We start from the raw sequence: 25,207 nt of genomic DNA on the forward strand, positions 1-25,207 counted from the left end.
GGTGTTCAGCAAGTTGCCGCACTGGTGTGGCCATCCTACAATGCTGCGCCGAAAGTCGGCGTGGGGCGCCCCGTTGGCCTGTGAGGTCGCGTCAGTCAGTGGGGGCTGTTTGAGAAAGCAATGTGATGCTGTGCGTCGCCCCCAAGATGGAGGCTCCTCGGCTGTAGTGGGGCGCCCCTTGGTGTTTCACTCGCTATCCAGCTGAGTTGCGTCCGCACTTGCGGCTACAGTAGACCGAAGGCAGCACAACGCGCCGAGATCTGGATGGCACCGAGGTGGTGTCCAGCAAGTTGCCGCACTGGTGTGGCCATCCTACAATGATGCGCCGAAAGTCGGCTTGGGGTGCCCCGTTGGCTTATGAGGTGGTGTCAGTAGCGGACCGATGTGTGAATAGGTCGGAACCAGCACAAGGTGTCAAGATCCGGATGGCAAGTCCTGTATGTTGGGTGCCATAGTTGAGAGCCAAGATCCGGATGGCAAGTCCTGGATGTTGGGTGCCATAGTTGAGAGTTCTGAGTGGTGCTTGTAACACTGTCTGAAGCTTATTTGCACCTGCTGCAGCTTCACTATTGCCCTGGTGTGGCCAAAGATCGCCCATCACGACACGACTTGGGGAGGGGGCAGGAGCCAAGCGCCCCCTCCCAGTCCGCGCCACCACATCGTATGTTGAAAATCTGAAGCCATCGTTCTACAAACTCTCAACCAGCCTTGGATGGAAAAATCTTGATGAATGTACAAACTGAAAACCAGTTTTTGTCTGCATAGCATCAGCAGCAAAGCTTGCTATCAGAGTTTATGAGTTTCATGCTCGATCGATTGAGCTAGCCGGATCGGGCAACTAAAAGTGTAAAATAGTTATGTAAATAGTTATTTAATAAAATGTTTTACCCTGTTACTTTGCTGGTGTGTTGTATATATTTATAATATTTGCATAGGGTTTGTCGTTATTTTGGGTGGGGTGGGTGGCGGAGCCGAGCTGTATTGCAGCCATCATCGTGTGGAGCTCAGTTCATCTCACTAGTTTCGTATTTCTCATGAGGGGTTGTTCTTAATGTTTCTATTTTAGCTAGGTCAAAAAGAGATCCCATTAGTGGCCTACTGATTTTGCTCGATTCCTTTTGTTTTTTAAAACGATTTTTCACTATCTGCAAAGACTAAACAGAGTATTGCGACTCTGTGCTTGTTTGTAAATAGAGAATGAACCAAAGAGAACCAATTCTAAAACAGTAAATGCTTGGATAACAATCAATCAAATGGAGAGAGAAGCAGACACGACGGATTAGAACGGGGGCATAGGCCTGCGTTAACTACCCTTCACTATCTGCCCTTCACTATCTGCAAAGAGAGAGCACTGCTAAGAGAAAAGAGGGAGGGGGAGGGGGGGCAGCGTTCAAAGTACATCAGCGTGCATAAATACGAAAATGTTTTTACCTATCACGTACTTCACATTTGACAGCTTTTGATATTTGCTATTAAAAAACCATTGAAATTCACTGAAAACACCATAGGTTTTAGGCCATATATAGTTAGTGATTAGCATTTACAAAACCTTAATTTACTCGCACAAAACCATAGAAATTCGCATATATAGTTAGATGCAATAACTATATATCGCGCACCCGCAATCCACTGCTGATGATGTCACATATTACATCATTAATGACATGGTCAGTGACATCACTGATGACATCACTGATGACATCATCCAGTGACTGTATGTTTCTGTAAAGTTAAAATATGTCTTACATATTGAAGAATGAGTGGATGTATAAGTGTCTGGATGAAGGATTTAGTAGGTGCATGACTGACTGTATGAGTAAATGATTAAATGCGTCTCACTGAGTGCATGGGTTAGTGACTAAACTGTCTTAATTTGTGCATCATTATATCTGTTGTTCTATGAAGTGCTGCATGTGTTAATCAGTAGCTATATGAGTAACTATATGGGTTATTGATTGGTTGCCTAAGTATTTCTATGGGAGAGTAAGTGTGTGTGTGGGGGTGGCTGGGAGGTGTGTGACTCTGTGTATACATGTGTGAACAGTTGATTCACTCGATCTATGGGTTCAAAACTGCATGTTGAAACAGCTGTATGGGTGGTTGACTGTGTACGAGTTATTAGTGAGTGAATGGATATCTCAGTGCTACATGTCAAAGTAAGTAAATATGTAAAACACAGTACATGTGAGAGTTCACATATATAAATTACTGTGTATAAGAGGCAGTGAATGTGTGAGTGGCTGAATGGATCATTGAAAACTTGTATCAGGAATTGTATAAGAGAGTAAATATGTGTTAGTATATGTTTGAATAAATAAGGTGTGTATAACTGTATAGTTGAGGAAATGGAGGAGTGACTGATTCTTTTCATGACTGACTAGAAGAATGAGTAACTCCATGGATGAGTGACAATCTGTGAGTGTCGGTTTACACTGAGTGTATCTAAGGTTATATTTGAGTCTGAAGAGGTTCATCGTATTATCACATGAATGATATCATCAGTGATGTGATCAGTAATGTCAAATGAGATGTTATCAGTGATATCATCAGTGATGACATTTGAGATGTCATCAGTAATGTCATCAGTGATGTCATTTGAGATGTCATCAGTGATGTCGTTCGGGATGTCATCAGTGATGTCATCAGTGATGTCACTGACCATGTCATTAATGATGTAATATGTGACATCATCAGCAGTGGATTGCGGGTGCGCGATATATAGTTATTGCATCTAACTATATATGCGAATTTCTATGGTTTTGTGCGAGTAAATTAAGGTTTTGTAAATGCTAATCACTAACTATATATGGCCTAAAACCTATGGTTTTTTCAGTGAATATATATATATATATATATATATATATATATATATATATATATATAGAGATAGATAGATAGATAGATAGATAGATAGATAGATAGATAGATAGATAGATAGATAGATAGATAGATAGATAGATTGATAGATAGATAGATAGATAGATAGATAGATAGATAGATAGATATATCACTGAAAAAACAATAGGTTTTAGGGGTGTTATAGTTAGCTAGACATTTCACTCATATAAAACCATTGAAATTCCCCCATTATAGTTAGTTGTACTGGCTATAACTCGCACACCCACAATCCACTGCAGATGATGTCACATTTTACATCATTCATGACATGGTCAGTGACATCACTGATGACATCACTGATGCCATCTCAAATGACATTACTGATGACATCATCCAGTGAATGTGGTTTGGTTTGATATTTAAATAAGTGTTTTATATATAGCAATGTGGTTTGGTTTGTTATTTAAATATGTATTATATATACACCAATCTGCATTGAAGAATCAGTGGATGTATAAGTGTCTGGATGGAGGATTTAGTAGCACTGTGATTGACTGTCTAAATGACTAATTTAAAGTGTTCACTAAATATACGGGATAGTGAATATACTGTGTGAATACCTGTATCACTCTATCTCTTGTTGTGTAAATTACTACATAAGTTGGTTACTAGCTATGTGAAAGTCAATATTAGTTAATAATTAGTTAAGTGAGTATTTGTATGGGATAGTGAATGAATGTGTGTGGTTGGGTGGGACGTGTATGACTGTCCAAATATGTGTAAATAGTTAATTTAGTAAGTATATGGGTTAAGAATGTATGTGGAAACAGTTGTTTGAGTGAGTGAGTCTCTTTATGGGTGTGGTGATGAGTAAATATATTTTTCAATGATATATGTCCAACAAACTAGAAATATAAAAGGCAGTGTATGTGACAGTTATACCTAAGACTCAGTGATTGTATCAGTGACTGTATGGATAACTGTATAATTCTAATAGTGATTTTAAAACACACTAAGTAAGACTTTCTAACTTTATGAATAAATAAAGTGGTGTTTTTGTAAGTGTATATCTTAGTAACTGTAAGTATGATCAATTATTTGCAAAAGTGATTAGGATGTCTGCATAAGTGAATAGGATGAGTGCCGGTGTGTAATGTTGATGTAGGTGTATAAGTATATTTAATAGTATTCTATTGATCTTTGTTAGCATGTATGACTGAATCTATATGTGTTTAGATGTGTGTGTAGATGTAGGAATTACTAAGTGAGTTTTTAGAAACTTGTATTACTGTGTCAATGGTTTCAAACATGATACTCCATATTTTATAATGAATGTTGAATGGTTATACTACTGTATGATGAGGTATATCAGTTTGTCACATGGATGATGTCACTGATCATGTCATGGATGATTTAATATGTGACATCATCAGCAGTGGATTGAGGGTGCACGAGTTATAATAAGTACAACTAACTATAACGGAGAAATTTCAATGGTTTTATACGAGTGAAATGTCTAGCTAACTATACCACCCCTAAAACTAATGTTTTTTTTCTGTGAATTTCTAAGGTTTTTTAAATGTAAATTCCTAACTATACCATATCTGAAACCAATGTTTTTTTGTGAATTTCAAAGGTTTTTTAAATGGTAATTCCTATTTAAAACATGCCTGAAACCTATATTTTTTGTGAATTTCAAAGGTTTTTTAAATGATAATGTTTAAATACATTTATTGTTGTTTTTATAAATATTTTGTAACTACATTTTTTAAATCTTTTTATTTTTAGATGTTATTTTTTAAATTACATTATACAAATTTTGTATTATTTTTTTACAGAAAAATATATATTATTAATAATTTCATATTGTTTATGATATACTTAAATTATTATTATTTTTTTTCCTTTTTCTTGGAGTCGCTCATCCAAAGGGCACCCTACTCTTTTACTGCGCGAAACGTGTCCGACATTTTAGGGTCGCTGTCCAGGATCCGCGTAGGGTGTGTGACGGATACGACTTTTCCAACACGGTTGCTATGCGACTTGTGCGTGCCTCCTTGTGCATACACGAGATGTACATATTACGCGACATGACGGACGCGCTGTAGCGCGTGACGTCATATGCATAACTGGCGCGGTGGGTGCGCGACTCCTGCGATTTTTTTAATGTTGAAAAACTTATTTATATATTTTTAATATAAATATCAAGACAAGAGATTACCTGAGGTTATTATAAAAATAATATTCTTTAACCGTCTTACACAGTGCATCACTTTTTAATGCAATTTCGCGTAGTCGCGCTGAATGCTAGCACGATGCGAGCAGGGTGCATGTTGAGTGCATGCATCCTATGCGCAACCCAAGTGACCTAAAATAAAGAGATTTGATTGGTTCATTACACTTCCTATCAAAACTATTGAAGGACTCCACCCATTTCAATCGCTCTTCTTAGAACTTTTCTTTGGGAAAGACCTCCTGAGAAGATCTGCTCTTTTTTGCTCATTGCAGACCTGATTGACCACATCATCTTGAAAATGGCTACAAATCCTGCTTCTTCATCAGATTCTGAAGAATCTAACACTCAGGAATTTGTTTCAGAACCTCCCCCTCCAGAGAGGTATTCATCTATAGTGTGGCAGTTTTTCACTTTCCCAACTGGACTAAAAATAGCTCAATGCGACCAAAGTAACGTGCAGAACCTGCAAAGTGGTCCTCTCCAAAGGAAATCCCCACAAAAAATACTTGTGTGGGACTGAGAGCATGAAAAAGCATTTGCAGACACGCCACCCAGTTAAACTAGCACGAGAGGAGATGAGAAGACTACAACAAAATTCTCCTGCACCACCAGCTGTACCAAGCAAATCTGGGAAAGTACCCTCAACTTCTAGTTCATCACCAGATATACGTCCCCAGTTGGCACGAGTCAGGATAAATTGTGTAACATGCGGACGTCTCATTTCTTATGGTGAACAATCGGTGGACCTTGTTTGTCTGGCTATCAACAACCAACATTGTTAGTTTATTTTTCTCCTAATAGTTTTTGGTTCTGTTCATCCTGTTTTCCTGTTTGAAAAGAACAAAAAATTCTAAAAAATCATTAAAAAAACACACAAAAAATACAAAACAACAAAAAGAAAAAAAATATATTTTCAGAACTAACTACTCTGGTTAAAGAAAGAGCTAAACTAGTATGCTACTCTATGAAAGTTTAGATGAATGTATGTGTAGTGCATAATTGACTGAAAAAATACATTTGTGATGTGTGGTGAATGCATAAGTGCAGAATTATAAGGATGTGCTGCAGCATGACACTGTAAACTGTTTAACTACAGCATGCTGTGGTACTTCTGAATCACATGGATGCAACATATGCATATAAATATGTGGCAGGTCTGTGCTTCCCTCTGCATAGCTGCTTAAACTGCAGCCATGTGGGAACACAAGCACCCTTGCACCATGGACCAAGGATGTCTGTGTCATGTAGAGATTGTTTTTGTACAGGAAGGGACACTTTTCTGCACTAAAACAATCAGAAAAGGCATTTTTCTCCTTCAATATATGCTGTGCATTGTAGCATATATTGAAAGTGAAAACGTGAGGAGAAGTGAAAACAATTCTCCTTGTTGTGCTTTGCTACATCAATTGAAGGATGGTGCAGTATTTACAAACATGACCAAATTTATGATTTCTGATAAATTTGGAGATATGTCTTCTTCTATGAGTGTTCTGTGCAAACATGCACAGCAAAACCTATAGAACGTCTTTTCAACGCAAAGTGGTGTGTATGATGAGATTATATTTACAAGCAAAATAATGCCTTTTCCTCACCTTGTAAATAAGAAAGAGAGTTCATGGCTAGGCGAATTCTTATTATAGGAGTACGTTTCTGTACTGCTAACAGAAAAAAAGATACATTTATAACTACTTATGTTTTAGGAAACTGATAGGACATGTTTATATATTACTGAAGGGTGTGGTATGGTGAATATGTTGTGTAGGTGGTCATGCTAGAGTAAATAAAGAGTTTACAGTAGTGCAGTGGTGTTTGGGTAGTGTAGGAAATCATGCTGGGTGTAGTATCACTGCAAGACTACATGTTCTTATTTGTCTGCAAAAACATCAAGCATGCATTCCATATATTTCAGAACTGCATTTTACTATTAATACTAAACTCATTTTGGAAACAGATAACCAATGACTATTTTCTAATTCTACCAAAATGTGAGAACACAATACGTTTTTAACCAATTACATGTCGGGAAACTCATGAATTACCAAAATGCTTCTCTCAGAGTGATTCCTAATTGCACGGACTCACTGGGTAATTCTATACAAATAACAATATTACTTATAAATACAGTAGTAGTATAGTATAGTGGTGTTTGAGTAGTACAGGGGGTCCTGCTGTGATAGATTTAAGCTTTAGAGTAGTGAAATGGTGTTTAGGTAGTATAGGGAGTCATACTGGGGGAGTGTTCTAGCATAGTGCAGTGATGTTTATGTACCTCAGGGGATCATGCTAGGGATAGCGTCCTAGTGTTTAAGGTAGTGCAGTGGTGTTTGTGTAGTGTAGGGGGTCGATGTAGGGTAGTGTTCTAGGAAATAAAATGGTTTTTGGGTGGAGTAGGAGGTAGTGCTGGCTTAGGTTTAAGATTTAGGGTAGTAAAGTGGTGAATAGGTAGTGTAGGTGGTCATGCTGGAGGTAGATTAAGGGTTTACAGTAGTGCAGTAGTGTTTGGGTAGTGTAGGAAATCATACTGGGGGTAGTGTCTCTGCAAAAACATTAAGTATGCATTCTATATAGTTCAGAACTGCATTTTACTTTTAATACTAAACTTATTTTCGAAACACATAACCAATGACTATTTTCTAATTCTACCAAAATGTGAGAACACAATACGTTTTTAACCAATTACATATCGGGAAATACATCAAAATGCTTCTCTCAGAGTGATTCTTAAAGGCACAGACTCACTGTGTGATTCTACTCAAGCAACTCTATCCCTTGCTTTTTACCAAAACACATTTACCACTCAACAAGACATTAGATAACTCAACACATTGCACAAAATCTTCTACTACTCATTAGTATAGAGTGCTTCTATCAGTATAATTCCTAAATGCACACAAGACTCACTGTGGCACTCTAGACAACCAACACTATCCATTGCATTTTACCAAAACACATTTCATAGTCTAGAATGAGTACTGCATTGTAATGTAGAAACTTGAGACATTTTTGCAAATAAATAAAACATAACTGTTTTATAATTCTACCAAAACATGAGAACAGCATAGTTATCTGTCTGCAAGCATATACAATACACAAATGCTTATCTCAGAATGCTTTTTAAAGGCACACACACTCACAATAAAATTCTAGAGAAAAAAATAAAGTATTCCCTGCACTTTAGCAGGACAAACACATTAGTTTAATAAAAATAAAAATGCACCACATACATCCCCTCACAAATTAATAACTCACCTTTCAAATTGCTTTGTAGAATAAGAAGTATATCAGTCACATAGCAGATTTTCTTATACAGAATCCCTGTTTTGAACACCTCTCAAGAGAACCAAAGAATGCCACATTTTCGCCCTCATTTTGAACACATATACTCCTTCACATCAAATCACATTGGTTCCCTCATTAATTAAAAAGCAAACACACATTTCTATTGGTTGCAGATTTCAATCCTTTCCATATGACTTAAATTTCAACCGTACCCCCAATCTGCCTTCTGCCTGTTACCATTGAAACAGTTCATGGAACACTTAACTGAGCACACAGGTCAAAAGTTCATCACACAATGTTGCTAATCAAAACAGCAAGTGTGCTTGACTTCTCAATATACCAGCTTATCCTATGTAATTTTCTTTTCAATCACTTTTTGTTAACCAATAAGAATCATGCTTTTAAAAAACAGAAACATGCACCCTAGTTTTCAGTGTAGAATGTTGTCAAACAACCAATGATTTCTTTTCTGTTTTTCAACACTGCATGTTATCCACCATTTTAGAAACATCTTAGTTTTCAAACTGCCACTTCATTTACAGAGATCATCTGAGTGCATCCAGACCTCCTTTCAAGATGCTTAGAGTGTGGATTGTTGGTCACAGCTATTTTTTCTGGAGCCAAAGCTACGCAGAACAGAAAGGAATTCACAAAGTCCTAGGTTTACCAAATGTAGACATTAAATGAATTGGACAGAGAGGGTTAAAGTGGCACCAATTGATGTCATTGATGAAATCCTTTTTGCATCTCTAACGCCCTGACCTCATAATTGTGCACCTTGGTGGCAATGACCTAGGCACTTTGACTGGGGTAGGTCTGGAGATGCTTATGAAGGACACCTTTGGAGAATTGTTGTCATTTTCCCCCAAACTGCCTTTGTGTATTCTAACATATGCCAAATGCAGAAATGGAACTGGTCCAATAAATGTTGTCCACAGATTGAGAAAGATAGGAAACATGTTAATAAATCTGTTTCTGCTTTTCTCCGAAACTATTGAATGGGGTCCATATACCACAACAATCTGCGTTTCAATATGCATGGCATCTATAGGAGAGATGGTGTACATTTTACAGATGAAGGGAACAGAGACTTCCTCTTGAACTTCAGACTCGGCATCGGTACTTACTTGTAGGTACTAAAATCTCTCAATAAGCACAAGGGCTCTCTTTAGAGCCATCTAACAACTAAACACATTAGCTTGATGTATATCTGAAAAATATTATTTGTTTTTAGCTTGGAATCATGCACCCAATGTGCCATAGTCGTGCAGCCAGCACGTACAAGTCGTGCACCATAAGCGCTGGAGTCGCGTACCCTACGGGTTAGATGCCGTGCATCCAACGCATGCACACCAGGGGCCGCACTGAGTGCTGCGCTGGGTGCACGACTCCTAATTTTACCATAAAAAAAGATAGCCCCGATCAGTAATTTTCATTATCCAGGGGCCCTGGGGCTTATATATTACATTGGGGAACGTGGGGGGAGCCCCAATGCCCCCACTGTCCCAGCAGGTTCCCCGCGTCCTAAGGGAGACGGCATTGCTTTTCCTCAGGAAGAGCAGCTACCATGCTGCTCCCCCTGAGGAAAATCAATCTGCTTTACTATTTGGAAGAGAGAGCAGGTTAAACTGCTCACTCTTCCAAATAGGAAAGCAGTTTGCAATGACAGGGTAGGAGCCGCGAGGCTCCCGCCCTGCCATTGCAAAAAGCAGTGTCCCGGGGTGGGCACCCTGTGACACTGCAGGAGCCAGCCCTGGGGGTTGGCGGTCCCCAGGGCCATCTTGGGATTCGCCTCCCCCCGGGGGCTAATAACCTTTAAAGCATTTTATTTTCAGCAGCGAAATGCGCAGATCCTACAAACTTCCCGTGATTTTTTTTGTACACATTTTTTGGGCCCTGGGTGTTCTTGTGGGACCCTAGGGGGTTAGGGTGTGTCTACCCTGCCCCCTTTTCGCGGTTTGCACACATATTTAATCGACTTCTTCAGCCTCGCTTCTACCGAGGCATAAAATGCCTGCCAACAGTTTCTAGTTTAGAATGTTGACAACCACTTGAAATCAAATTAGCATTCAGCGCATGATCGAGAGGGTGCACTTATGGTGCGTTCACGGTATGCGCAGGGTGCGCGGATCCACCGCACCCATTGATATAAATGTACATTTAAATGTTATTTTCTCAGAAACTATTGAACAGATTTACACCAAATAAGCAAAAGGCACAAGTCTGAACCAAGGACTACCTCTTTGCCAAATTTGGTGTAATTCCGTTCAGCAGTTCTAGCAATAGCTGCAGCTAAAGGTCCTATGGGAAATTGCATGTGGAAAACACGTTTTAGCACCCCACCTTTTTTCTCAGCCCGCTTGATAAATCATTGTGAAACTTTCAGGATAGAAGCAGACCGGAGCTTGCCAAAAGTTTGGAAAATTTAACGCAGATACATCAACCAGCGCCAAAGTTATTCCAAATAGAATTTTGTGGATTTCCTATGGATAAGAGGTCCTAACTATTACTACCTACTGGCGATTGCCAGTAGGTAATATATACATATATATACATATATAGTATATATATAGTAGTTATAGTTAGGACCTAGTTACCATAGGAAAATGGCAACATTCTATTTCCAATAACGTTGGTGCCGATTGATGAATGTTCACGACATTCTTAAAACTAATTCATTGTTGATATCAGCTCCTATGTTGAAAGTTTGGGGGTGATTCGTTAAGGGGGGGTGAGAAAAAGGGGGGTTCCAGATTGTGTTTTCTCCATGTTCATTTCTATAGGAAACTTTAGACAAGGCTAAAGGTCGAACGGGTGAACGGAATTATTCCATATTTGGCAGGGAGAAGAGTCTTGGTCTAGAAAGCACACTTTTGTTTATTTGGTCTAAATTAGTTTTTGAGAAATATCGAAATTTACAGATATCAATATTTGGGAATTCTGCCACCTGATTGGTTGAGGTGTTACAAGCTTGCTGCTGATTGGGTGCGAAAGGTGTGAGCGTTTGCAACTAGGATGTGTTGGCCACCATTTTGTGATTCCTTTGAAGCGAGTAAGGGGAAAAAAGGGGGGGAAAGTGGGAAATAGGAGGATAGGAGCACTATAACCTTTGTGGGGTGTTTAGGGTGGGCTATAGAGAGGGTGCAAAGTGAACTATTCACCCCCTACCAGTGTGTAAGTGGTGGGTTACAGAAATTAAGTGAAATATTGCGTTGAGTCTGATGCAAAGGAGTTGTTGCATCCGAGTGTATGGCGTGCAAAAATGGCGGGTTTCAGGGTAGACGAAACGATCGCTAATTGGGCCAGAGCGTTTGGAATGTTTACTGCAATCATGGGGGAACGTAGGCCTGAAGTATTGTCGGGGTTAGCATGTTACCAGACACGTATAATGGAATTTTATGAAACGTATGAAGGCAATCAATGGATGGGTTATGATAACAAATTTCGTAAGGCCAAGGAGCACGACTCATCTCTGACGTGGGATTGTTTTGACTCCATTTCTTGGCAGAAGCAGTTTATGCCGAATACAACAAAGTCGTCTTCTTTCAGCGGGAATGGGGCGGAGCCTTCCCGCCATTATATGGCGGCGCCCTTTCGGGCGGGCGCCAACGGTGACCAGCACACAAAGAGTAACGGGAACTCGGGGAGAAAAGGGGTCTGTTGGAGCTTTAACAGGGGCAAGTGCACTAGGCCACAGGGGACATGCAGGTTCAGGCATGAGTGTGCGGGGTGCGGACAGTTTCACACCCCGAGAGTTCGTGCAGAGCCAAGAATGGTGATACAGGAGGTAGAGGGGGGGCCAAACAGGTCTGACATCGACCGAGGGGCACCGTTACCTACTCCCGTTGATATCATGGCAATGATCCCTTGGCTAAACGAATACCCTGATCATGTCTCTGCCGGGGAGTTGCGAGACGGTTTCTCATATGGTTTCCACATCCCGGCAGGGGATTTCAGGGGGGAAGCACAGTGTAAGAACCAACTATCCGTTCAACACAATACGATGGTGGTACAGGTAAAGATTGCAAAGGAGGTGGCCCGAGGTCGGGTTGCGGGCCCTTATGAAAACCCGCCTGTTGTTAACTTTGTTTGTTCACCGTTGGGAGTAGTCCCCAAGAGGGACCCGGGTGAGTTCAGGTTAATCCATAATTTGTCCGCTCCTAGGGGTCTTTCGGTGAACAATGCGATTGACCCAGGAGTTTGTTCGGTGCGGTATGCATCCTTCGATGAGGCCGTCGCCATGTTGAATCGCCTGGGGCCCGGAGCGCTGATGGCTAAATCAGATATCGAGTCAGCGTTCCGGTTGCTCCCGGTACACCCAGACGATCAGCGTCTCCTAGGTTTTGTGTTTCAAGGACGCTACTACATGGATAAATGTATGCCGATGGGTTGCTCCATCTCTTGTGCGTATTTTGAGCAGTTCAGTACCTTTTTGCAATGGGCGTTCACCAGACCCACGGGCTTTATGCAGGTGATGCATTACCTTGCTGATTTTCTGTTCCTGGGGGCAGCTGGGGAATCGGAATGTGCACAGGCTTTGAGGGAATTCTGTACTCTCATGAAACGTTTTGGCGTGCCACTGGCACCAGGCAAAACGGTAGGGCCGTCTACTACACTCGAGTTTCTGGGAATTGAGCTCGATTCTGTAGAGGGGTGCTTCCGTTTGCCCAAAGAGAAGGTAATGAAATTTGTAGCTTCACTTGAAATGTGCCTCGGTGAGAAAAAAGTAACTCTCCATCAGTTGCAGCAAGCTGTGGGGCAGCTTAACTTTGCCCTTAGAGTGATACCGATGGCTCGCCCCTTTTCCCGCTCTATCGCACAAGCCATGGTGGGCCTCAAGGAAGGGCACCACCGCACACGGCTGTCAGCAGAGGTTCGCCAGGATATGCGCATATGGCTGGCATTTCTGGCGGATTTCAACGGTCGCGTCGTGTGGAACAAACTGCCAGCTTCCTCCGAGGAGCGTGGGTTGTGGACCGACTCGGCAGGGAGTGTGGGATTTGGCGCCATCTTTGGTAATCAATGGTCGGCACGAGCATGGCCGGCGTGGTGGCACGATAGTAGACTCACAGGTAACATTGGGTTTCTAGAGCTGTTCCCCATTCTGGTAGCCTTGAGAACATAGCCAGATGGGTTTCGTGATCGCTCTGTGGTATTCTGGTCTGATAATATGACTGTTGTTGAATGTATCAATAATCAGGCAGCACGCTGCAAATGGATTCTGAGACTACTGAAAGAAATTGTCCTGCTATGTATGAGACTAAACGTCCACTTTAGGGCAAGACACGTGCCTGGGGTACTGAACCAGGCGGCTGATGCACTCTCCCGTTCCCACATGCAGGCCTTCTGGGGTTTTCTGCCCTCAGCGGACTTGGTGGCGGCACCATTTCCCGAAGCTCTCTGGTCTCTCGGTTCCCCGGATTACAAAACCTCGTGGGAGAGAGTCTAGCACCCAGGATGAGGAAGGCATATGAAGGGGCGTTCCCTTCCTATTGGGAATTTTTGGGTTCAGCTAGGAGGGAGCATTGGGGGCAGGAGGAGTATGTACTGAAATTTCTGGTATCACTACATCAGGCAGGCCGATCACTAGCAACAGCCAATAGGCACAGGGCCGCCATTGCCTTCATGGCGCAGGCTCATGGCATCCAGGACCCCACTTCGTCCTTTCTGGTAAGGAAGGCTCTGCGTGGGTGGCAACGCCTTGAGGGTCGTAGAGTGGATGAGAGGTACCCGATAGGACTAGAGAGGTTGTCCCTGTTAATGTCCGTACTCCCTGCGACATGTTCATCTCAATCAGAGACAGTGCTGTTCCGGGCCGCTTTTGCATTAGCATTCCATGGGGCTATGCGGGTGAGCGAACTGGTAGCAAGGAACAAGCAGGATACGGGGGGAGGTCTGTGTCGAGAACACATCCAAATTAAGGGTGAGACGATGGTAGTCTCCATAGCCAGGTCCAAGACCGATCAGGGGGCGATCGGGGACTGTGTGGTAGTCCAGCGGATTCCAGGGTCTCCCATGTGCCCGGTAAAATGCGTGGAGGAGTATTTAGCGCAAAGGGCTGTAACATGGGGGGGAAGCTTGCTGAGGCACACCGACGCCACCCCACTGACTAGGTTTCAGTTCCAGCGGGTGTTAACAATGGCAATCGCGGCAGCGGGCTTGAACCCGAGCGATTTCGGGACCCATTCCTTCCGGATAGGGGCTGCTACAGAGGCTACAGCCAGGGGTCTGAGTGTTGAAAAAGTGAAACAGTTGGGGCGTTGGTCCTCGAATTGTTATAAGAGGTATGTGCGGTTGCACATGTTGTGAAGCTAATGTCATGCACTCACGCTTCTTGTTTTCTGTTTGGTTTACAGTTTCGCGAGCAGGCTTTGCGGGGCGGACTGTGCAGTTGACCTGACACCTGGGGACCAGCGGTCAAAGATCACCGGCTGAGGGAAGAGTGGTTTGGGTCGTCGGCCACTCATACGTGAGGCGGGCCGCGGACTTATTCAAAGCAGGTGACATGATTCACGTGGCTGGGGAATACGGGTGCAGGGTGACCTTCCACGGAAGGGGTGGACTCTGTATTGACCAGTTTCAAAATTTTATGGAGGGACTGCTAGGGCGGACGAGGTCACCGACGTCTGTAATCATAGTACATCTTGGGGGCAATGATTTGGTAACCATTGGTCGACGAGTACTTCTCGAGTTCATTTTATCCACAGTGAGTTGGTTGGCGAGAAGGGTTCCTGGGTGCACGATTGCATGGTCACACATGATTCCTAGAAGAGTGTGGCGGGGGGCCCTTTCTGTGTCAGCTTTGAATCAGTCGGTAAAGAAAGTTAATAATAAACTTAGTAGGTTGTTTCGTTCAGGCCAGTTGCACTGTATTCCACACAGATGTATTCGGGGGGGACCATATGTATCTTGAGGATGGGGTTCATTTGTCCCGGGAGGGGAATGTCTTACTCATAGGAGACTTCTTAGCTTAGTTAAAGAGTTTGTGTAGCCATGACCTTTAGTAGGAGTTTGTGGGGGGTCCGGATAGCCGGTCAACTATCCGGCCTGTGGCGGTAAGGTCATGATCGGTGAGCAGTAATTGGAAGATCCCTAGAGGTGGGGCACCACCCATTATGGATGGGAGCGCCCGGGGGGATGCGGCCATTGGCCCCTCACACGGGGAGGCGGTACCCCTCTAAGGATGGAGCCGCCGAAAGGGAAGGCGGTCAAGACCCCTCCCTGGGGAGGAGGGGCTACGGGCCCCTCCTGGGAATTTCCCGGGGCCAGGACATCCGCGACGGCAGATGTGGTAAGCAGTGTGGGGTGGGAGGGGGGTCTACGCTACCTTCTAGACACCTCACACGAGTCCTCGGACGACCACTAAGATGGCGTCGAGTAAATATGGGGCCCCCGTTAAGACAAGGGAAATTGGAAGTTGGCACAGAGGTACAGTCCCTGTGCGACCGCCCCTAACAAGTGAGGGGGGAGTTCTGGTATTAGGGATCTGACACCGGTTACGACCTTGCCGTTGGCCGGTAATGTTAGGATGTACAATTTAATTTGGAGTATATGCATTTGCAGGATGTTTAGAATCGGCTAGGAGAACCTTTGTATTAGAGCTGTGTTAAGGTTAGCCAATAAACATCGTAATGTGAAAATGAAATTGTACATGATATGAAACTGTTATTTTAATGTTTTAATTTTGTTTCATATTTTAATAAATACGGCCGGGAGGGTAACTCCCTCCCGCGTTCCAAAAGTCAAGAACTGTGTCCGTCTTCCCATCCTTGGGGATTCTGTTGGGAGGGGGTGACGGGTATCCCGGCCATATTCACCCCCTACCAGTGTGTAAGTGGTGGGTTACAGAAATTCAGTGAAATATTGCGTTGAGTCTGATGCAAGTAAGGTGAGCTGGTGCGGGACTTGGGGGTTAAAGCATGAGCCCAAATTGTGTGTCTTATGCAGTCATGTGGTGTGGCCACTGCAATACAGTTGTGGAAGTAGTGTCTGCATGTGTATATAACTATTAGGACAAACTACTGACCCGTATTGGTATGAAAGTCCTGGTGTACGGAATATATGTGAGGTATTGTCTAGAGTCTCATGCTGCTAAGCTGAGCTGCTGCCGGAGGCGGGAATTATAGCGTGAGCCCAAACTGTGTGTCATATGCTGTGAAGTCATGTGCTCTGGCTGCTGTGCCACATCTGTGCAAGTAGTGTCAGCATGTAGTTATAGCTACTTGGATGAACTTGTATTTATAACATTGTAACTTGTGTATTGTGCTTAGGTGGTGTTGTATAGAGAGTGCAGAGGTAAATCAATACAGTATTTGTAAAGCTCAAACTACTCACCCCTTTGGGTGAGTAGAGCTGGGGATCAAAGCGAGAGGTCTGTGCTGCAAAGTTTAATGGTCTGGTCGCTGCACCACAGCTGTGTGGAGAATACATTTTGGCGTGGGTGCAGGAGTTGGCGTTATAAGGCCCTAAAATAGTGGGCCTAAGTTGTAAGTTATAGGGTGGCTCTAAAACGAGCCCTTGTGTTCATTAGTTGGGGCTACCTATAAGTGCGGATGCACAGCTTCAAGTTATTCAGGAAAACTTGGTTTCCCTGATCTTTGAAGTGTACTCCATCACTTCTGTATATATCTGCCATATCAAAATGTATGTTGTTGTTGTAGATGGAGCTCATTTTGTGGTCCCTGAGGTATGTAGATACAGCTTTGTTGACTTTTTCAGAGATTTTTAAATCTGAGGCCAAAAAATGTGGACCATTTCCACTTCTGTCTTTGGCATATATTGGAATATGCAGGTCTTTAAAATGAGACAAAGATGAGACTGAATTAGGTCAGAGATCACATCATTGCACACGGCAATATCATTTGTTCACACCTGCGCAGCCAGGCTGAAGCTCCCCACCGCACCGTGCTCAATTGGAGGCCCTGTGCGCCCAGGCCGCTCTGCTTACCTGCTGTCATTGTGGTGTGAGCAAACACTATGGGCAGCAGTGCTCACAATTGAGATGGGGTATTGATTGCAGGAGATTGTATACCTCATGGATCCCTTTCGTAGACGACGGGCAGTAGGGCTCAAAATTTAGAGCCTGTGTTGATTGCCAGGTTGGTGTACATCTCAAGGATCCATTTATTTTTTTTATTGCGCATTGTGATATGTGAGGTGGATGCAGCATAATATTTGAGGTAGTGTGGAAGAAGAGGGACTTGTGGCATCGTGGTTATCCTATTTATATGTACACAAAGTGGGCTGGACTTGCGTACGCCAGGCCAGCGTAGGGGTGTGAATAATTATTCCGGGGACCTTGGTGTTGTTCAGTTCTTGTCTGGGCAGGAAATGTACTTATGTGTGTTTCTTTTGTAGTTTTGACCTTGCGGAGTGTGCAATTTAGATTAGTGTAGCATGTCGGGAGGGCAGAAACTATCATCTGCTGTGGCTAATGATATTCCTTAGAGCCACCAATACCCAGGCCGAAAGGCAGCACAATAATATGCACACACACACACACACACACCAGGGGCATCGTGTAATACATATTTGTTTTTTGATGGAACGTTTGAGATGCATGGCAATCACTTGTGGAAGGATAATGTGGAGTGCATTAATATTGATCAAGATGGTCATTGCATGTTTTGTCTAGTATAAAATATGTGTAGACAGAAAAAACACTTTTCGAAAAAGCTTTCAAAGCAGAAGAGATGTCTCTCATCAAACGCTGTAGAGAGAATGAGTAAAATGGGTGAAGTCGTCCAACTATTACAATGGGAAATGTTATGAACCAATCAAATGCTTTTTTTTAAGGTCACATGGCAATCATGAACAGAGCATGCAAGGAGGCCGCACCTAACGCAATTTTGACAAAATATATTTATCATAATATAGCTTTATTACGAATAGAAATATATAAATGTTTAAAATGATTTAGATTTTTGCGTGCTCTCATATACTTTTTAAAGTTATTTAGATATACTTTTGAGATGGAAAAAAGGGAATGTCGTACCCAGCGCGATACTTTACGTCTGTGACGTAACACAGGGCCTGGAACCGTGAACTTGTCGAATACACAAAGCGCAGCGGACGCGACCCAATACGTACATGACGTAACGCGTGGCTTGGTACTGCGTACCTGTCGGATACCAAAGTAGAACCTGGGGTGACTTCATGCGTATATGATGTTACGCAGGACGCAGTGTCACAAACCCGTTTAATACAAAATGCGCATTATTTACGAGTTTAGCAATATGGCGGATAGGATTCATGTGGTGATGAAGCTTGGTACACTACCGGTATGGAAGTGCAGTTCCCCCCCCCAAAAAAAATATATACATATTTTTTGGGAAGATATAAACCATTACATAATTTTTTAAGTTAAAAAAAAGAAGAGTTCCAAAATATTGAAAAATATAATAGAAAAAATATAGGTTGTATAAACATTAAAATATGAAATAAACATTTAAAAAACCTTTAAAATTCACCTAAAAACCATAGGTTTTACAGACGTTATAGTTAGGAATTAGCATTTAAAAAACCTTAGAAATTCACTAAAAAAACATAGGTTTCAGGGACCATCAGTGATGTCATTTGGGATGTCATGAGTGATGTCACTGACCATGTCATGAGTGCTGTAATATGTGACATCATCAGCAGTGCATTGCGGGCGCACGAGTTATAATTAGCTGAACTAACTATAACGGGGGAATTTCTATGGTTTTGTGTGAGTGAAATGGCCAACTAACTATAACGCCCCTGAAACCTATGGTTTTTTTCAGTGAATTTCTAAGGTTTTGTAAATTGTAATTTCTAACTATAACGTGCCTAAAACCTATAGTTTTTTCAGTGAATTTCAAAGGTTTTTTAAATACTAATTTGTAACTGTAGCATACCTGAAACCTATCGTTTTTTCAGTGAATTTCAAAGCTTTTTTAAATGCTAATTTTTATCTATATCGTGCCTGAAACCTATGGTTTTTTAAGTGAGTTTCTAAGGTTTTTTAAATGCTAGTTTTTAACTATGCCTATAGAGGTAGGAAATGTGAAGAAAGAAGAAAAAACGCACAGAAAGAAGCAAAAGAAATGCAGAAAGAAACAGCAGAAGTCCACAAAGACAAAGAAAAGTGCAGGAAGAAGCAAGACGTGCAGAAGGAACAAACAGAGGAGCAGAAAGAGGCCTTGTTGCAAAACATCCTGTGCCCACAATTTTTTCAGATGAGTACTGGTGGTAACTGACTCTGACTAACCAGGTCTAGAGCCAGTGCTATGCTAAAAGACACTCAGAATACAGTGAAAATACCTACATGCACTAAGGAACACTATGCGTTGGGGTATACCTGTAATTAGCATGACCTCTTCTGTAAGGCCCTAGTACATAATAGGGCAGGGGGATTAAAACTACCTCTAAGTCAGAGGTACAGAAATATGCTACTTTAACTAGTAGTCGCATTTGCAGAGTGGTGGAGAAAGGGTGCTGGGTGTCCAACCAACGCTCAGGAACTCCGCTGTGTAGGACTTACAGGAGGTACCCAGAGGGATTCTTAGCCCCCAAACTCCCTCAGGACTAAATTAGACTACATCTCCCATCCTGTAGTCTGCCACGAGGCACGTTTGCAGAGTGAGAGAGTAAGGGGGCTATGGCTTCCGAAGATGTCTTAGCAATTCCACTGTGTGGGACTTACTGGAGGTAACAAGAGGGGTAGTTGGCCCTTGAGGACATCCTTGGGGCCAACTTCCCAAACTATTACCTCCAGTCAGTCCCACACAGCAGAATTGGTAAGTACTTGTACCAGGCCATGCCCACTTTGCCCACCACTTTACAAATGCACTCCCTAGGAAGGGGATTGAAGTCCCCTTCACTGCTGGGGGTCCTTTAGGGGCCAACTAGCCTACCTTTTACCTCCAGAATGCCCCACCCAGTGAGATTGGTGAGAGGTAGACAAAGGCCATGCCCCCTTTTTCTAACACTCTGCAAACGCGACCCCTGGCGCGTTTTAGTTTGGGGAATTTAGTCGCCTTGAATCCTGAGGGTCCCTGAGATCCAACTGGCCCACCATGTACCTCCAGTAAGCACCACAGAGCTGCTTTGCAGAGAGGTGTACCACAGAGCTGCGTTGCAGAGAGGTGTAAAAAGAGGTGCGGCCTGGACCACCTGTCTGCAACACAGCCCTGTGGCGCTTACTGTAGGTACCTGGTGGGCTAGTTGGCCCCCAGGTACCCCCAGTATTGAGGCGGCATTAATTCCTCATTGTAAAACGTTCCACAGAGTGTTGCTGTGAGGGGGCGGGCCTCAGGCACGATCCCGGTGTTTTGATTTATTTTTTTTAAGGGGTGATGTGTGGCCCCTTTCTTTTTACTTTTTTTTTGCCTTGGGGACTCCATCCCCAAGTGCCTTACCAATATTTAAAAAATAAAAAAAATGAACAGGAAGGGGGCTTTGTGGGCCCCCCTCCTGTGGCCAATTCCAGCCCTGGGGACCCCATCCCCAGGGGCATGGACATATACATATAATTTTTTTCTTATGGTGGGGGCTAATGGCCCCCCATAGATTAAAAAAGAAGCCCTGGGCAGTACGGGGGGATCGGGACCCCCCACAAATTTTTTTCACTACCCCCTGGACCTGGCCCACTTGGGGGCTAAATATTAACGCAGCGCGGGAGCCCACGCTTTGTTTTTTTTATTTTCTGGCCCTGGGGGTCCTTTTGTGACCTCCTAAGCAAGCCTGGGGGTCAGGGTCTTTCTAACATGCCCCCTTTTCTTGTTATATGCCTTGGTTTTCCTGCTTTCTTATCCTTGGTTACCAAGGCACAAGATGGCTGCCAACACTTCCTGGTTTGGAGTGTTGACAGCCAATTAAAAATTGTTCGTCTGATTTCAGTCGTTACTTCATTAAAATATCTCTTTAAACACTACACTTGCAAACTGTGATTCAAACAAGACTCCCATACTATTGTCATACCCTCAGAACATGTGCCTGGGACAATGTTCACTCTTTCATATGGAATGAATGGCAGTTCTAATTATTCATTTCCTAATCCAATTTACCTTCACAGTTTTAGGTGGTTGTACACTGGATTATAAGGGACATTTTTAGTAACTTGATGTTATTTGTAGTTTTTATCATTTGAGAATTGACTGTTGGATCAAGATTGAATGTTTTTGCATTTTATTGATGTCAGTCTTCTTTCATTTTTTGCTCACCGGTGAGCATTTATTGCCATTTTCGTCAAGATGCTGGGAGTAACAGTGTTTATACAATGATTCTGTAAGTTTATTGTTATAAATGTACATAAAGCTCTTCGTCCTGGTTAAGGCCTCTCGGATTCAAGGCCCTGAATGTTACTATGTCCTTGGATTCTTTTTGTCTCGGGAGTTTTACCCTTTTTCCACCCCTTTCTGATTGTGGGACCTGTTCGATGGTATGGAATCTTAGATCCTCCCAATTGGTGTGGTGTGTCTTTTCCATATGTTTGTCTATGACATTCGAGCAGTCGTTGTATTTTCTCGCTCGTATATGCTCCAAGATTCTTTTCCGAACTTCACAAGTTGTGCTTCCGATATACTTTAATTTACATGGGCATTCCACAATGTATACAACAAATTTACTCTTGCAGGTAATGTGTTGTTGAATTTTCCACTTACTGCCTTTCTTGATGTCAGTTGCCTGTCATCGTACCGCAATCTTGCTTGCCTTACATTGTTTACAAAGCCAAAAACCTTCCCTTTTCATCCATGTTGACATTTTTGATTGCTTGAAGTGACTGTGTGTTATTTTATCGCTCATTTGTATGTGATGTTAGGGTGATCACCTATAATTCCAGATAATACAGGTTCCAATTGTAAAATGCCCCAGTGTTTCCGAATTATGTTCATGAGACTCTTAGTTTCAGCACTATATGTTGTTATCAGCCTTATTTTCTGGGGATCATTTTGCTCACTCAATTTTGATTTCTTTTGGTTTTTCAAGATTTCACTGCGTTTTTGTTTTAAAACTTTTTGTAGGATTTTCTCAATGACTTTCTTTGGATATTGTTTTCTTTGAAAACGCAGTTGCGCTGCTCCGCTGTGTTTGCCCAACTATCCCAACAGGTACCTCCAGTAAGCACCAGGAAGCTGCGTAGCAGAGTGGTGGTCCAAGGCCATGCCCCCTTTTTATACCTGCAACCCAGCTCTGCGGTGCTTACTGGAGGTAGCTGGTGGGCTATTTTGCCCCCAGGAACCCTCAGGACTGAAGGAGACTTAATCTCCCAATTTACAACACACCAGGGGGTGAGTTTGCACAGTGGTGCAGGGAGGGCGGGTGGCCTGATGTGACAAGTGTGCAAACGTGCCCTGTGGAGTGTTGTACGTTGGGGGATTACGTCCCCTTGAAACCTGAGGGTCCCTTGAGTTCAAACTAAACTGCGTGAATGTCTGTATCAGTCCCTAAAACATGCACTCAGTAAGACACATTTAATCACTCACTTATACAGCCAGTCACACACCTATAAATCATCCATGAAGACACTTATACACCCACTCATTCTTCAATGCACCTTGGCATACATATAAAACAGATTTAAACTTTATAGAAACAAACAGTCACTGGATGATGTCATCAGTGATGTTATTTGAGATATCAGTGATTTCATCAGTGATGTCACAATCCATGTTGTGAATGATGTAATATGTGATGTTATCAGCAGTGGATTGCCGGGGCACAAGTTATTGTTAGCCTAACTAACTATAACGGCCGTTTTTCTCTGGTTTTGTAAAATGAAATGTCCAACTAACTATAATGTCCCTGAAACCTGTGTTTTTTCAGAAAAAAAAAATATATATAAATATATGTGTGTGGGTGTATACACAGCCATAAACAGAGGAAAACACTGACTGAATGAATGATGGAAGAACACTATCATGTTCTTTGGCTGTTATTCCTGCTTACAGTGCTCTATGCTCACTAATAACAAGAACTGATTTGTACACTGGCCAATATATTTATTGTAATTCATTGTTATATTTGAAATATACCAGCATTTTCTCATGAGATCTTCAATTTAATTTTCATGACTTATATTTGAACAGTTTCGCTTTGTGATAGACAATATTCAAGTTGGAAGTTCTTTGTAGAGCAGCTACTTCATTTACTTTCAGATTGATTGTAATCAATGGTGGAGAAGTTATGATGAATGTTTTTCTTTCTGCTCATTCGCTGTAAATGTGTAACAAACTCCTAAGCAGTAAAACAGATGACATATAGACACAGAGGAAAAATACATTCAGATTTAGCTTGGGAAAATACATTCCTGTCTGTTATACCTCACTTTCAATTTGTTTTTGATGGAGGTTCATATTTCATTTTTGATTTACATAATGATGTCTAAACAATCTTTTTAGTTAGCAGAAAAAACTATTAGTCTTGCCTTTCATCATTGAAGTAATTCAGGAGATGTGTTTCTCTACATATCCATGAATAATAATGATATGCCACTTGTTTAGGGTTTTTATAAAAAGCCCTTTCTATCTTGTGTGTTATGTGAAATAATCCCTAGCCACTGTATTTCAAATTGGCACTCAGGCATTTGTCTACTTGCTGTATGGAAAAATGCATAGCTTCTTGAAATCAATCTAAAAGGTATAGTTAGTTTGACAATACGAGACAATATGAGAAAAAAAACAAGGTGCCTGATAAGCATTAACTCCGTATGTCCCCTGGGTTGCAGAGGTGCACTCTGCACAACGTCTTGGATATAAACCGGATTTACTGAAACTTAATTGGTGGCTTACTAGTATGCACTGCTCCAGCCTATAATGTAAGGAGTTACATTGTAGCTGGAGACCTTTGATCATACATCTTCCATGGACATCAGTTAATGGCAGCCACGAATAGCAGTTGCTATCACTGGTTTGTCCTCTGCAGTCCTGTTACTCACAATGTTCTACTTATCAGGTTCTGTGAATCTAGCAGCAGGTATCTAAAGTAAACAGAATTTTAAGAGCCGTGTTCACTTTCTGTATTTTGTCAGGCATTCCCTGCCTTTGTCTACCGTTGTGGCTCGTGTTGGGGAAGAGAGACAGGGCGTGGGGGAGTCGAGGATGGAGGGGGAGAGGAACGAGGGAGATAAAAATAAAAAAAGAACTTACCTGCTGCCCTCCACCATCACATTGTGCTCATCTGCTCCTCTACTCTTCCAAAGGCCCTGCGGCTAATCCTGAAGCTGCTGGCATGCATGAGAGGAGCTTCAGGATTGGCTGAGCTCCCTCGATTTGCACTCCAGGACAGACTGTTAGTCTGTGCCTGCTCTCTCCAAAGCAAACACAATGAGATGATGGATAGAGTGCTAAAATGATGCAGACACTCAACCCAGGTCACAGATCTGTGTTTAATCCATCAATGTTCTTTCACCCACTTCTCCAACCCAGAGAACTTTCACTGTGCATTATGGTTTGGCCGGCCTGAGACTGCCGGCCAAACTGTTGTGTGCTGTGAAGGGAGTGCACATACCGTTCCCTTTAGTGCCTGTCCTCACTGTGGCCCCGCCCCCCAAGACTCAGCACTAGGAAAATAAAATGATAAACGATAATGAAACAGGTTTTAAACCTGGCTTGTTATTGTTTTTTTAATGTTTTGGAAGGTGCTGCTAGAGGGGGCGAAGGGGAGGAGCCAGCCCTGTTTGGCTATTCGTCAGCTAATACCAAGCTGCGGAAGGGCTATGTGCCAATCAAAGTGTAAAACTTTGAATTTATTAGGTGGGCCCACTAAGCATGAGCGGAAAATCCGTTCCGCTCGCGGATTTTCTGTAAATTCGAAATCCGCGAAATTCGCAAATTTTCTGCAAAATCCGCGAACAAAAATGCGTGAACGGAACGGATTGGGTCAAAAGTTCAA

Source organism: Lissotriton vulgaris, chromosome 2_1 (genome assembly GCF_964263255.1).
Source record: "Lissotriton vulgaris chromosome 2_1, aLisVul1.2, whole genome shotgun sequence".
Taxonomy (NCBI): domain Eukaryota; kingdom Metazoa; phylum Chordata; class Amphibia; order Caudata; family Salamandridae; genus Lissotriton; species Lissotriton vulgaris.